Genomic DNA, 14,882 nt, shown 5'->3' with positions numbered 1-14,882 from the left:
CTGTACAAAGAAATAGATAGTTGTATAATTTTAAATTCATGTACATCACCAAATATACCAATTAAAAATGAAGTGAAGTATTTGGGAATTCATATAACAAAAAATTTAATTAGTAGACAATCTCTGAATTTTTCTCAACGGTTATTGAAAACAAAATATATTTTTAATAATTGGCTCCAAAGAGATTTATCAATTTTAGGCAGAGTTTTCTTATCCAAAACAGAAGGATTATCCAGGTTTGTGTACCCTTCCCTGTCTTTAGCTGTAGATAATCACACCTCCAAAAATATAGATAAGATTTTTCTTGATTTCATTTGGAGCAATAAGTCACACAAGTTGAATATGTTTTAGCAAACAAAAGGAGTGATGGGGGTCTCGAAGTCCTGCATTTTGATGATACTAACAATACATTTAAAATTAATTGGTTAAAAAGATGTTTGCTTGGGTCAGATTCTTTGTGGTATTTTATTCCTAATAATATATTTAAGAGGGTAGGTGGCCTTTCTTTTTTGATGAAATGCAATTACTCCACTGGTAAATTACCTATTAAACTGGCTAGATTTCATCAACAAGCCTTGTTAGCCTGGAAACCTTACAACCACAACTTTTCACCCCACAAAACCATCTTATGGAATAATTTGGATATTAAAATTAGAAAAAGATCAATCTTTTTTGATAAATGGTTTAATAAAAACATAATTTTTGTTGCTGATCTATTCAACTCTAATGGTGATTTATTATCTTATGAAAGCTTTATGAATATCCATCATTGTCCCATTGTTCCATTTAAAGAATTTAACTCTGTTATAAAGGCAATTCCTGATGGATTAATATGTCTAATGAAAGCTTCCCTTACCCATGAGTCATGCACAAAACAACTTTCACAGTTATTTTTGGGAGGTGTCTCGCTTTTAAGTAAAGATTGTAATAATAATTGTATTCGTCAACTTTTTCAATCTCGAAACTCAATTTCTCCAAAAGGGAAATTTTTTTGGAGTTCTAAAATAGATAACATTAAATGGAGGAAAACATGGTTATTACCATATAAATACTGTATACCGAATAAAGTGAAAGAAGTGCACTTCAAAATTTTGCATAATATATACCCTTGTAATGCATTTTTGTCTAAATTTTGTGATGTAGCTGATATATGTACCTTCTGTAAAAAAGAAAGTGAAGATATTTGTCACTTATTTTTCTCATGTAATGTTTCCTCACTCTTCTGGAAAGATTTGAGTCTCTATTGTTTTTCTAAAGTTAACGTGAATGGTGTTTTTCACATTAAGGATATTGTTTGTTTTTTTGAAAACCAAAACAAATCTTTAGAGTCAACTGTTAACTTTCTTATCCTCGTGGCAAAGTTCTATTTTCACAAAGAAAGATTTCTTAAGAAAATACCTACTTTTATAGAGTTCTTATGTGTAGTAGAACATTTAATTAAATCACAGAGTAATTAATAACAAAAAATGTATTTCTTTTTTGAAGAGATATGATGAGATCTTTCATGTAACGTGATTAATACTTGTTTTGATGTGTTGAATTTTTTTTTTTTTTAAGTACCCTCTTTTCTTTACTTGTTCTGTTTCTGCCTTTTTTTCTATCTATTCTCATACATCTGTTCAGTTAACGTTGGATGTGTTGATACATTTTGTGTAATGTATACATAGCTGTTTTTGATTATCATCTTTGAATTTGCAATAAAAGAAATTTAAAAAAAAAAAACATCTTTAGGTAGCTAACAGGTTCATGGTGATATAAAGTAATTACCTCACGAATGCAAAAAAAAAAAAAGCATCGCGCCAGAATAGTGTTAATTTCGTCACCTATTTTTAATTTAGTCTTAGTCTTAGTCTTGTGCCAAATGTCCTTGTTAGTTTTAATCATATTTAGTCATTCACATATCTTTTTTGTTAGTCTTAGTTTTAGTCGACTAAAAGTCTCGTCATTTTAGTCTAGTTTTAGTCAAAAGAAAACTCAAGGTATCTTAGTCTTAGTTTTAGTCGACTAAAAGTCTTTTAATTTTAGTCTAGTTTTAGTCAAAAAATTGTAGCTTGACCACATCTGGAATCTATTGTAAGAATAAATACAACGAGGCCTCATTAAATGCAATAATATCAGGAACAGAAGTGTTATAGTGGAAATAAATAACTTAATGAAAAGCCTAAGATCAAAACTGTAGGTGTGTGTATATATACACATACACACCTACAGTTTTGATCTTTACCAACCAAGGACATCTTTACCAACCAAGGACATTACCAACTTATATTTGTATATATAATATTGTATATATTTGTATTTGTATATATATACAAATTACCACACCATTTATTGATGATATTTGGAGCAATATTACATGTAATTGTTAAACTTGATTCCCTTACATATACATTTGCTTTTAAGCCTAATTATTAATTATGATTATGATGTGATTGTGACAGAGGCGTGGGAAGAGGTTTCAGGTTGGGGGTTGCTGAGTTTTTTCTGTCACCACTTTTGAATAAGAAACAATATCAAGGCTATAAAACTTGTCAAAACTCCGCGAATCACAAAAGTATCAGTGAGAAGTTTAAACAGTGCACACACTCGTGTAAATAGTGCATACACTCGAACACACAGGATTCTAACCGGAGAGACGGAGCGCACTATTTTCTTTAGCGGAAAAAATACAATTGTTTTTAAATCAATAAACTTCTTTTTAAATCATCATTTTGAGTCAAATTATCGATTTATTTGGTAGGTAACAATATAATAAGCGGGATCCGCTTCGCGGACCTGTAACTTAAGCATCAGCGCGAAGCCGCGAACTCGTGAATATTTTAAATGCGTAACAGCTGATGAAAAAGCAGAGACAATTGTAGACGAAAATGAAGAGAGATTTTATCTTCGTTTTTATTTTATACAAAACATTTTCGTCTCGTCTTTTTTCGTCAACAATAATGCATGTTAATTTAGTCTTAGTCAGCGTTTTTGGACAGTGGTGCAGTCTCGTCATCGTCTCGTCTTAGTCAGGAAAAAAAAGGTCGTTGACGAACGTTGGGTTACTTAACGTAATCCCCGGTTCTTTGATAACAGAGTGAGGTGTTTCACTATGGGAATCGCTTTGGGCGTGACCAACTACGGAAGCTCTTATGACACCACGTCTGTCTTTGACAGACAGGTCGACCTGCGACCAGACTCCGCCTTGCCTATATCAGCCAGGTCGACCCCTGTCTTCGTCATTAACGAGATTTCTTCCCGTCCAAGTGCAAGGAGGGAAGTGCTGGTGAAACACCTCACTCTGTTATCAAAGAACCGGGGATTACGTTAAGTAACCCAACCTTCTTTTTCTAACTTCGCTCGGTGTTTCACTATGGGAGATATAGACAGCTCCCGGATTGCACCCATATTACTGTTTCCAAACGGGTACAGCAGTACCGGCCCCCAGCACCGCGTGTGCTAAGGACGGTCCCGAAACGTCCAGCCTATAGAATCGTACAAACGTATGCGGCGTTGCCCAACTCGCCGCCGAGCAAATGTCCAGAACGGAAACTCCCCTGAGTAAAGCCCACGACGTGGCCATACCCCTAGTGGAGTGGGCTCTCAAGCCCGCAGGGGGCTGAAGACCTCTGCAACCATACGCCACAGATATCGCCTCCACAATCCAGTGGGACAGCCGCTGCCGAGATAACGGCTTCCCTGTGTGGGGAGTAGCCCAAGACACAAACAGCTGGTCACAAGTTCTGAAACATTTACATTTACATTTACATTTACAGCATTTGGCAGACGCCCTTATCCAGAGCGACGTACATAAGTGCTTAAATCTCTAACATTGAATACATTAATGCTGGATCACTAAGTTACATACTTAAGATACCATGAGTTTAAAACATTTGTTCTAAGTTACAATGAAAGTGTCAAAGGTGTGTTTTTTTTTTGTTTTTTTTTTTTTTTGGTGCCAGTACAGAGAAGAGTCTTGTAGTATACTTGCCTCTTACCCTGAGAGATGGTGGAACCAGTCGAGCAGTGCTGGTAGATCGGAGGGTGCAGGGTGCAGTGCGAGGAGTGATGAGGGCTTTGAGGTAAGAGGGAGCTGGTCCATTTTTGGCTTTGTAGGCCAGCATCAGTGTTTTGAATCTGATGCGTGCAGCTACCGGAAGCCAGTGGAGGGATCGCAGCAGCGGGGTGGTATGAGAGAACTTTGGCAGGTTGAAAACAAGCCGGGCAGCTGCATTTTGGATCATTTGCAGAGGACGGATTGCGTTCATAGGTAGACCTGTCAGCAGTGCATTGCAGTAATCCAGTCTAGAAATGACAAGAGACTGAACAAGTACCTGAGCAGCCTGTGTGGACAGAAATGGTCGAATCCTTCTAATGTTGTAGAGAAGAAACCGACATGAGCGAGTCACATTAGCAACATGAGAGGAAAAGGACAGTTGATTGTCCATGGTTACCCCAAGGTTGCGAGCTGTGGCTGAAGGGGAGATCAGATCGTTGTGCAAGGATATAGCAAGATCATGACCTGGGGATGAATCACCTGGGATGAAGAGCAGCTCAGTTTTGCTAGGATTAAGCTTTAACTGATGAGCAGTCATCCATGATGAAATTTCTGCCAGACATGCAGAGATCCGGTCAGAAGCTGTGGCATCTGCGGGTGGGAAAGAGAAGATAAGTTGTGTATCATCAGCATAGCAGTGGTAAGAGAACCCATGTGAGGAAATAACTTCACCAAGAGAGTGAGTATACAGGGAGAAAAGAAGAGGACCAAGTACTGAGCCTTGTGGGACGCCAGTGGAGAATCTGCGTGGAGCAGATGTCACTCCCCTCCATGTTACCTGATATGAGCGTCCTTCCAGGTAGGAAGCGAACCATTCCCAAGCTGATCCGCATATCCCAAGACTCCTGAGGGTGGCTAAGAGAGTCTTATGGTTGACCGTATCAAACGCTGCTGAAAGGTCAAGGAGGATAAGGACGGATGAGAGATTGGCTGATCTAGCAGCATGTAGTTTCTCAGAGACATCTAAAAGGGCTGTCTCTGTGGAATGAGCTGCTTTAAAGCCAGACTGGTTGGGGTCTTGGAGGTTGTTCTGTGAGAGATAGACAGACAGTTGATTAAAGACAATGCGTTCAAGAATTTTTGAAAGAAACGAGAGAAGTGATACCGGTCTGTAGTTACTGATGTCTGATGGATCCAGAGCAGGTTTCTTCAGGATGGGAATAACCCTTGCTCTCTTGAAGGTAGTTGGTACCTGACCAGATGCTATGGATCTATTGGTGATAGTTGTAATGAAGGGCAGAAGGTCTTGCGAGATGGTCTGCAGCAAAGTGGAAGGGAGTGGATCCAATGGGCAGGTGGTAGGATTGCAAGACTGGATGAGTTTTAGAATCTCTTCTGCTGTTACAGTTGAGAAATGTGACAACAAAGGTGTAGGGGAGTCCATACTCTGAGATGTAAGTGCAGTCGGGGCTGAAGTGAAGGTCCGGCAGATTTCCTCAATCTTCTCCTGGTAGAAAGAAGCAAAGTCTTCTGCAGTCAGGGAGGATGAAGAAGGTGGAGCCGGGGGGTTGAGCAGAGAAGAGATGATGTTGTGGAATTTCCGAGGGTCATGTGAGGAAGCTTCAAGCTTTTCCTTGTAGAAGGAAGTCTTGGCAGAAGTCACATCTGAGGAGAACTTGGCCATGAGTGTTCGGTAAGAATCAAGATCTGCATCAAGTTGTGATTTCTTCCACTTTCTCTCTGATGATCTTAGCTCTCTTCGATTGTTGCGCAGCACATCTGAAAGCCAAGGAGCAGAACAAGAAGTTTTCTTGGGTTTAGTGGACATAGGGCAGAGGCAGAAACCAGCTGTCCTGCCCACATACGCCCGAAGAGCCCGCACCGGGCATAATGCATTGAGTTTCCGCTCCTCCGGAGAAGAAAACGGTGGAGGATGAAAAGCCGCCAGTTCAGTAGACGGGCACCTATATGTCGACTCCAAAACCTTGGGCACAAACGCAGGGTTAGGACGGAAAGAAACTTTAGTGAGCCCCGGAGCGAACTGTAAGCAAGACGGGCTAACCGACAAAGCATGTAAATCACTCACACGCTTGGCTATCACCAAAGCCAGGAGCAGTGCCGTCTTAAGAGAGAGATACTTAAGACTCACCGCCTCTATCGGCTCAAAAGGATGTTGGGACAGGGCTTCTAAGACGATGGGCAGATCCCATAAAGGAACCATCTGCCTAGACACCGGCCGTATGCGGCGCGCCCCCTTCATAAAACGACTTATTAAAGGGTGCTGGCCTGCCGACCTGTCACCAAAACCTACATGGCAGGCTGAAATAGCCGCCAGGTACACCTTAATGGTGGAGAAAGCCTTCCTTTTATCAATTGATCCTGGAGGAAGCATAATATATCCCTAACAGAGCACTGAAAAGGGATAATCACTCTCCGCCCACACCATTCCTCAAAAACACGCCATTTATTGCTATAAAGAGCGCGGGTAGAAGAGGCCCTCGCACTCTGAATAGTCTGTATAACTGACGAGGGCAAGCCAGCCGCATTCAGATTCCACCTCTCACGGGCCAGGCCCAGAGGGCTAACATGTCCGGATGAGGATGGTAAATCTCCCCCCCCGCCTGAGACAGGAGGTCCCTCCGTGGGGGGAGGGGCCACGGCTGCCCCGACAATAGCTGGACAATCTCCGCCACCCAATGTCGGGATGGCCAGCGCGGGGCTACCAGAATCAATGACAGACACCGCTCCCTCACTCTGGCTAAAGTGGGGGAGATTAAGCTCAGAGGGGGAAACGCATACAGAAGCACGTCCGGCCATCGATGGGCCAAAGCATCCACACCCAACGGTGCATTTGCGTCCACCAGGGAGAAATACAGAGGGCAATGAGCGTTTTCTCGCGAGGCGAAGAGATCGACGGCAGCCTGACCGTACCTCTGCCATATCTGGCTGACCACCTGAGGATGGAGTTTCCACTCTCCGTACAGGGGATTTCCCCTGGACAGTAAATCCGCCCCTCTGTTCAAGATCCCCGGAACGTGAGTCGCCCGGAGGGACAGAAGCCGTGTGTCGCACCACACGATCAGCTTCGTCGCCAACCGATGCAACTGAAGGGAGCGTGTGCCCCCCTGACGGTTGATGTAAGCAACCACCGTGGTGTTGTCCGTTTTCACTAAAACATGCCGACCTCTGAGGAAACTCAGAAAATGTTTCAGTGCCAGCCACACCGCCAACAGCTCCAAATAGTTTATATGTTCGTGCACCAACTGTGGTGGCCACGCGCCGTTCACAGTCCTGCCCATTAGGGTTGCACCCCAACCCTTCAATGACGCGTCCGTTGTCAAAGTTATTCTCGATGACACCGCCCCTAAGGGAATCCCCGATCTGAACGTCACAGGGCCTTTCCAGTGTCTGAGCGCTTCGACGCACGCATGAGTGACTCTCACCGGTCGGCTGAGATGCCGGCGAGAGCACAGACGCAAGCGCGCGATCCAGCGCTGAAAATCCCTCATTTTGAGTAGCCCCAAACGCACTACCGCGATCACCGAAGCCATCAGCCCCAGCATTCGCAAGCACAGCCTGTACGGGACTACTCGTCCCCTCTGAAAACGAGCGAGACATTGTGTGAAAGACGCTATTCTCTCTTCCGTCAACGTGACTCGATACGAAAGGGAGTCCAAGCCGAGCCCTAAATACTCCGTATGTTGAGAGGGCACCAGCCGGCTCTTCATCATGTTTATCCTGAAGCCCAGGTCTCTGAGGTGATACAGGACAATCTCTGCGTCTCTTATGGCTCGCTCCCTTGACGACGAGCATATCAGATAATCGTCTATGTAAGACAATATCCTTATGCCCTTGTCCCTCAACGGGAACAGGGCTGCCTCCACACACTTGGTAAAAACCCTCGGAGCTAATGATAGCCCGAACGGTATAGTTTGAAATTCGTATGCTGTGCCCCGGTATGCAAACCTGAGGAATTTCCTGTGAGAGGGATAAATATCTATGTGGAAGTACGCGTCCGCCAGATCTATCGTAACAAACCAATCGCCTGGACGAATCGATCGACACAGCACCTTGTGTGTCAGCATTTTGAATGAATACTTTCTGAGGTGCTTGTTCAATACACGTAGATCCAAAATGGGACGGAGGGCTGAATTGCCTTTCTTTGGAACTACGAAATAACGGGAATAGAAGCCCTGACAGCTTTCCTCCCCGTGTACCACTCTGATTGCCTGCTTGTGCAGGAGGGTTTCGATTTCGGCCGTCAACACACGAGCCGATTCTCCCTCGGCCACTGACATGATCAGCCCGTTGAAACGAGGCGGTTTCATGGCAAATTGGAGCCTGTATCCCCGTGACACTGTTGCTAAAACCCACGGATGAGCCACGCATGCGCGCCAGCTGGCTATGCGGGTCGAGAGAAGGCCCCCGTACACTTCCGCCCCGCCATCGTCGCGCAGTGATGACGTCATCACACGCGCCGTGCGGGCCCCCGCTGACGGGGAAGCGAGCACTGCCCCCAGCGGAGGGACTGGGGGAGCGCATTCCATGCCTTTGCATTTTTCGGGATTTTTTAGACATATCGCCCTCGGCTGTTTGCCTGGCTGCGATAGTGCAACATTTATTTCCATGTGTCTCGAACCCGGGGAGCATATCGCCCTCAGCCCGTGGCTTGGCTGCGATAATGCATGCTTTATTATGAATTCCCCTGTGTGTGTGAGTGCTTGGTGACACCGCACATGGCTCTGACCTCCCTCTCTTCGTTGAACTGGAGGAGAGCGAACATAATGAGCCCCTAACAAACTCAGAACAGAAGGGCTGAACTCCCGCCTTCTTCTCTTCGCCGGCGGAGAGAGAAGGACCGGGGAAAACCTGTGCGTCAGGTCGCACGCTTTTTCTTCCGTTCCTCGGGGTGGGGCGGACGGTTCCTAGCCGCCGCGGCCGCAAAAGAATGCTTACCCCAAGGTCCGGAGCCATCTGGACGCGGTCGCTGACCGACCTGTCCGCTGTGAGCTGGTCTCACAGCTCTCGCGGCCATCGGCCTCCCCCTCGATGCTGCGGCTGCTGCGAAGCCCTGCCGCGTCGGCTGAGGGGGTGGTCGCGCCGCCTGCTTGCGCGGCAAACAGAGGTGAAAAGCCTCATCCTCCTGTTTTCTGAGGGTGCTGGTTTCTCTCATTTTCTCGAGAGCGGGCCCGAATAAGCCCTTAGGCAGGTCGTAAGGGGCATCCATCACCTCCGCTTTCTGAGCGTCGCCCAGGCCTGACAGGTTTAACCACAGCGCTCTCTCACCTGACACGGCCAGGCCCATTACGTGGCCACAGCCCTGAACCGCGCCGCGTGAGGAGCGCAAAATCAGGTCGTTCACCACACAGATCTCGTCCCAGAGCGCCGGGTTCAGTACACCCGAGTCCAACTGGCGCCCCATCTCCTCCAAAATCTCCGCTTGATATGCTGACAGCAAAGTCACAGCATTCAGCGAACATACGGACTGCCCCGCGTATTTGTACATCCTCTGAAAGGTCGCGGCGGTCAAGCGGTCCGTCTTACTTGGCAGTGAAAACTGCGATGAGGAGGAAACAGATTGCCGATTCGGATGGAGGTGGAACGCCACCGAAGGCTCCACCGCTGGGGGTCCGGCCAACCCCAGCTCCTCCATCCCCTGAATCTCCAACATCGAGTGTCCCTTGGTGGGGAGCTTACTCTTAAAGGGGCTAGACCAATACCGAGACATCTCCGTCATGCACGCAGGCACGGCAGGCAAGAGCTGTCTCTTTTCCCATCGTAAAGGTCTCTCACGGCACCTTCGGCAGCTTTGGCGGCTGGCCAGGCTAGGCCCAACTTCGCCGCGGCTCGTTTGCACACTTCGTGCAGGCTGCTGTCAGCCGGGGGAGCCGAATCGGTCGTGCTAGGTGGTCTAGACTGTTGGACTGGGAAGGGGGAATTGTCCTCCTCCTCTTCGTCGTCCATACCCAGATCGAGGAGGTCAGAGTTAGCATCGCCATCTGCGTCCTCGTCCCCCAGTTCATCATCCACCTGCATGAGCAGGCCATCGAACCGCGGAGGCATGTCCGGGGACTCGGCTTCCATCATGTCCGCCCAGCTCTTGCTAGCTCGCGGCAGATGGGCCATATCTGTCGAGGCAGCTTCAGACAGGCAAGGGTCCTGCTGGTTAGCCACCGACACTTTCAGCCTCCTTTCCAAGATTTTCACCGGCAATGACGCACAGTGAGCGCATGTCTGCGGGTCCGCTAGCGACGTCTGAGCGTGCTTCGGGCCCATACACACTATGCACATAGGATGAGGGTCCCTGCCCGAGATGGTAGCTCCACATGATGATGGACAAGGGCGGGATACAGCCTCCTTAGTCTTCGACTCATGCCCTTTGGCGGGGGTAATTGCCGTCGACATAGCGTAGTCTAAAGACTCGTCACAACACGTTAGCCTGTTAGACTGTGGATTAAACCTCCAGTAGGTCCGCCTTGACGCGTAGACCGAAGCAAATTAGATGCTATCTACCGCTGTAACTAAACACGCAGCAGGAGGTAAGAATAGCTCGCCACGACGCGGACGCTACTCCAAGTGTAGGGTTGTCACTCACCACAATCCCTCTACTGATGTCGCGTTCGGCGACGGAGTCCAATAACGGTCCGTCTATTGAACAGTTAAGCAAGATCAGCAGGTCGGGATGCGCTGAGAGAGCTTGCTGCAGTCTCCCACGGGAAGAAAGCGCGAATGACGAAGACAGGGGTCGACCTGGCTGATATAGGCAAGGCGGAGTCTGGTCGCAGGTCGACCTGTCTGTCAAAGACAGACGTGGTGTCATAAGAGCTTCCGTAGTTGGTCACGCCCAAAGCGATTCCCATAGTGAAACACCGAGCGAAGTTAGAAAAAGAACATATTTCGTCTCGTCTCGTCTCACGAAATTAACACTACGCCAGAAACAAATATGTTTTCCCATCAGCGCTGGCTCCGATCTTTCACCCAGGTGTCTCGTTTGGTCTTAAAATGCACTGCTGCCGCCAGCGAAAATGCAGCAAACAGTAAATGCTGCTTTTTGTAGCAACCGCATACACCAAAGCGTGTTACATTTCAATTACCCCGGAAATGAGGTAAAATATATTTGCATATTGGGCGGGAGTAGAAAGATCGGATTGATATCCGATTCGCCAAGGCGCATTTATGTGGCCTAATGTAAATTGAACAGTTTTAAAAAATCAGATAGCTATCGGATCAGAGAAAACACATGAAGTGACCAGGTGTAAAAAGGCCCATACACATGAACATATATCGAACAAAACATATATCAAGGGGCAAGTCACACGTTCAAGGGTTTTTGTTTTGTGACACTATTTCTATTTCTTCCTGTCTCTCAATTTATTTTTTTAATTCTAACTTTTTTTTTGAGAATTTTTTTACTGTAAAATAAACTGTAAATGTGTTTGTGTAATGTCTTCTTTGTAGAAAACAATTATTTTCAGTCTGTGTGAGATAAATCAAACAAGTTAAGTTGTTCTAATCATTTGAGGAGAGTCAATTCACTTATGCAATACCAAAAATATCCAGAAATTGTTTTCTATAATTTTAATTAAAGGGTAACCTCATCCACATATCTTTTAAATTATTTTTGTTCCCATGAGACCTCGTGTAAAGATTATAGTTTACTCAACAACGAAATGCTGCACTGCAATGTGAACGCACCTTAAACTTACGTATCCACATAGAAGTTTATACTTAAAGACAAGATAACTGTTTGTATAGATGCGATAACACATGAAATGAAACCACAGCTGAAGATGCCGTTGGAGAACTGGCAGCAGAAACCGTGTCAATGTGAGTTCTCCCATTCACGGTTGGGATGTACTCGTAGGTCGCGAGCCGGTCGTAGGTCATACGCGATGTCCTCGTAGGGTGACCCGGCGTGAAAACGCAGGATGCAAAAGACCTTGTTGTCCAGACTCGGCTCAAGGAAGCACTAAGGCATGGAAAGTCTGTCCATCAGGTCTGGGTAGAAGATGTTTAACTAGTAACCCTGGACAATTTTGCGGGGCAGGTTTTCAAAATCGTAGTGCGTCTGGTCTTGTTCCTCCCAAAGCCTGTGCGCACAAGGTTAAAGAAGAACATTTTCCCAGTCCTGGGCATCTCGACGCTGAACTGGGCCTCGTCACCCCCATTCCCTCTTTTGCATGTCGCGCAAACGCGTCCTCTGCGCTCTTGTTGGTGTCACCTGAACACAAACAAAATAATCACACAATTTTATATTATGGAGTTAAATCAGATGATTACTCCTACTTTAAATCCATTTCAAAGATGGAAATGAGTATAAATTGTCAGGAATAATTATTATAATATGAATGAATAAATACTGTTTGCGGGTGTAATGAATGCTGCGACTTTTTTATTTATTTGTAAATTTTTTACATTGAGCTTAAACTGTAATCAGTCTGAACACCATTATAGGTTAATGACGTCATTTAAAGTCAAGTTGTTCTATTTTGAATTTATTCTCCGCTTGTAATCTAGGATTCTAGTGTCTAAACTATCTACTAAAATTGTTGTGTTGTTTGTGTGTGTTTTTTTCTCTATTACTTCTCCAACAGTGTTTAGATGATGGTATACTTAATACGTGACCTACTGGACAAGTATCAGGATGTACTGTATTTATTAATTGACTTGGAAAGCAATTCTGTATGTTGCTCAGTATAAAGACATCTGCCAAATGCTATGAATGTAAATGTTTGTTAAGTTCGGGAAGACTTCGGGAAACAATGAGACAAATGCTGCAATGAAGTGACAAAAGAGAATTTGACAAAAAGCTGACCACTTCAAATTTCCATACTAACTTTCAGTTCCCAAAGCAGAGGTTGCATAAACACACCTGTGACCTGCAGCTGTCTGCGAGCGTGTGCCAAGCGGGAGCTCGGAGGGCTGTAGGAGCACGGGACTGTAACGACCCGAGTCGTACTTGGCCTGGCTCTGCTTGATCAGATCCTGCTCCGTCAGCACGGACTGCACTGCTCCGCTTTTCTCTCCATCCTCACCCTCTTCTGTTTCTCCTCCTCCCTCACCTCCCTCCTTCTCTGCAGAGGCTCTGGAGCTTGGCCCTGGGCTCTCATCTCCACTCTCTTCCTCTTTGTCTTTCCTCTGCCTGCTTCGGCAACTCAGCAGCGGCCTGTGAAGAAGACGGTATACAAGTAAAGAAAAGGTCATAGAAAAAAAAAGATAATAAAATCAAGTATATCTATCATTAGAATAGATTTTTTTACACTTAAAAAAAACCTACAATCATTAAAATAAAAAATGACCAAATATATAATATATATTATAATATAATAACACAACAGCGTGTAGACAGTGATAGGACTACAGCTGCCATAGTTTTGGTGTCAACACACTGATTTTGTTATGCATCGGGTTTGTTTTTGGTGAGTGCCCCTTTAAATCACATTGTGAAATTTTCTTCTAACTAGTGGGTTAGTGACATTAGGATCTTAAAACATTTTCTATAATACAAGACAGTACATCTGACTGACAAATGCAATTACAACGACTTGCCTTATACTCCCGAATGAGATGTCCATCATCCTCACCAAGGTAGATGCAAAGTGCCTTGAGGACTGAGGCCCTTTTAAGATTGATGTCACTTGTAGCCTGTGTGAAAGGATTACAACTATTAAAATACAATAAATAATAAAAATGTGTTGAAACTGTAGAATATTTCAAACCTGTGGTAACCTCAAACATACATACACAATGACCTCATTAGACATTCTGTAAATGGACTGCCCTCTTTAGCTAAAGAATTTAATTTTCATAATATATCAGGTCTGAATGTGTAGGGCGATAGGGTGACAGTTCAGTCTGGACGGTAGGTGCAAATGTACCAAAAGGTCTCCGTTTTAAAACAAAAACGTAGTAGTCTGGATGTAGCCTTAGGAACCTTGCCCCTTACAAATAATCAAGGCTGGCACTAGACAGGTACCTTTCAGGTTTCTCCACAGTGTATATGATATGTTTTTACTATAATGTAAAAAGGCCACCTGGCTTTAAACTCTCCGGCAGATGGATTTTCTTCCACTACCTCTTTTCTTCTGTAGGAGAATGTTATTGACATCTTTTTTACACACGATGCACTGTTTCTTTGTCTGACATCATTCAACAGTTCAAGTCTGACATTTTCTAAGCTTTCATCCGTTTCGCCAGCAGGGTGTGAAGGACTAAAGTTGACTTCAGCCTTTTTAGGCGTCTTTACATTTTTGGCTGGGAGGTAGTCATCACTACATTTGGTTTTCAAAGCATTTACAGTCACTTCTTAGTGCCTCTGCTACATCATCTATTTGGTAATTTTGTGGATATGCTGTATACTGGAAGATCTCCTCGGCTAGCTTCTCTAAGATGTCAGACTTCAACCCTGGAGTAATCTTCAGTTGAGTGCCAGTTTCTCTAAAGCGGTCATTTCCACATTGAAGCTGCACCTCTACATTGTATGGAAAGCGAGGAATGGGGAATTCACGTGGCCATGCACGTGATCTTGATCAGCGTTCTTTTATCTTTGTCATCCAAGATATATTCTATGGGTTCCACAACTTGAAAATTGTCTCTGTAGTATTTCTGCGCTTAAAGGATGTTGCCAAAGGGCAACCTTTGCCAATTGACTTATAGACAGGATTAGATGTACACAGGGCAGATGCAAGTTCTTCAATGACTGACTGGTCAATTTGCAGGTTGTAACTATTCAATGTGTCATGTATCAATATTATTACAAATAATATATTGTTATTTGCACTCCCACACTTTATGTACATTACTGATCGTTCATATTCCATATTCATATTTTATATATTTTATTCATTCTATATCCATATTTATACTCATTCTGTCTATATTGTATCTCATCGTCTGCATTGTTTTC

General features: G+C 44.7%; 1 pseudogene; it reads right to left on the bottom strand.

The window, feature by feature from the left end:
• Positions 1 to 3,388: 3,388 nt before the first annotated feature.
• Positions 3,389 to 8,523, bottom strand: LOC132843271 (uncharacterized; annotated as a pseudogene).
• Between the last annotated feature and the right edge of the window lie 6,359 nt (positions 8,524 to 14,882).

Source organism: Tachysurus vachellii, chromosome 1 (genome assembly GCF_030014155.1).
Source record: "Tachysurus vachellii isolate PV-2020 chromosome 1, HZAU_Pvac_v1, whole genome shotgun sequence".
In the NCBI taxonomy this organism is placed as follows: Eukaryota; Metazoa; Chordata; class Actinopteri; order Siluriformes; family Bagridae; genus Tachysurus; species Tachysurus vachellii.
This window is presented reverse-complemented; position numbering and strand designations above follow the sequence as displayed.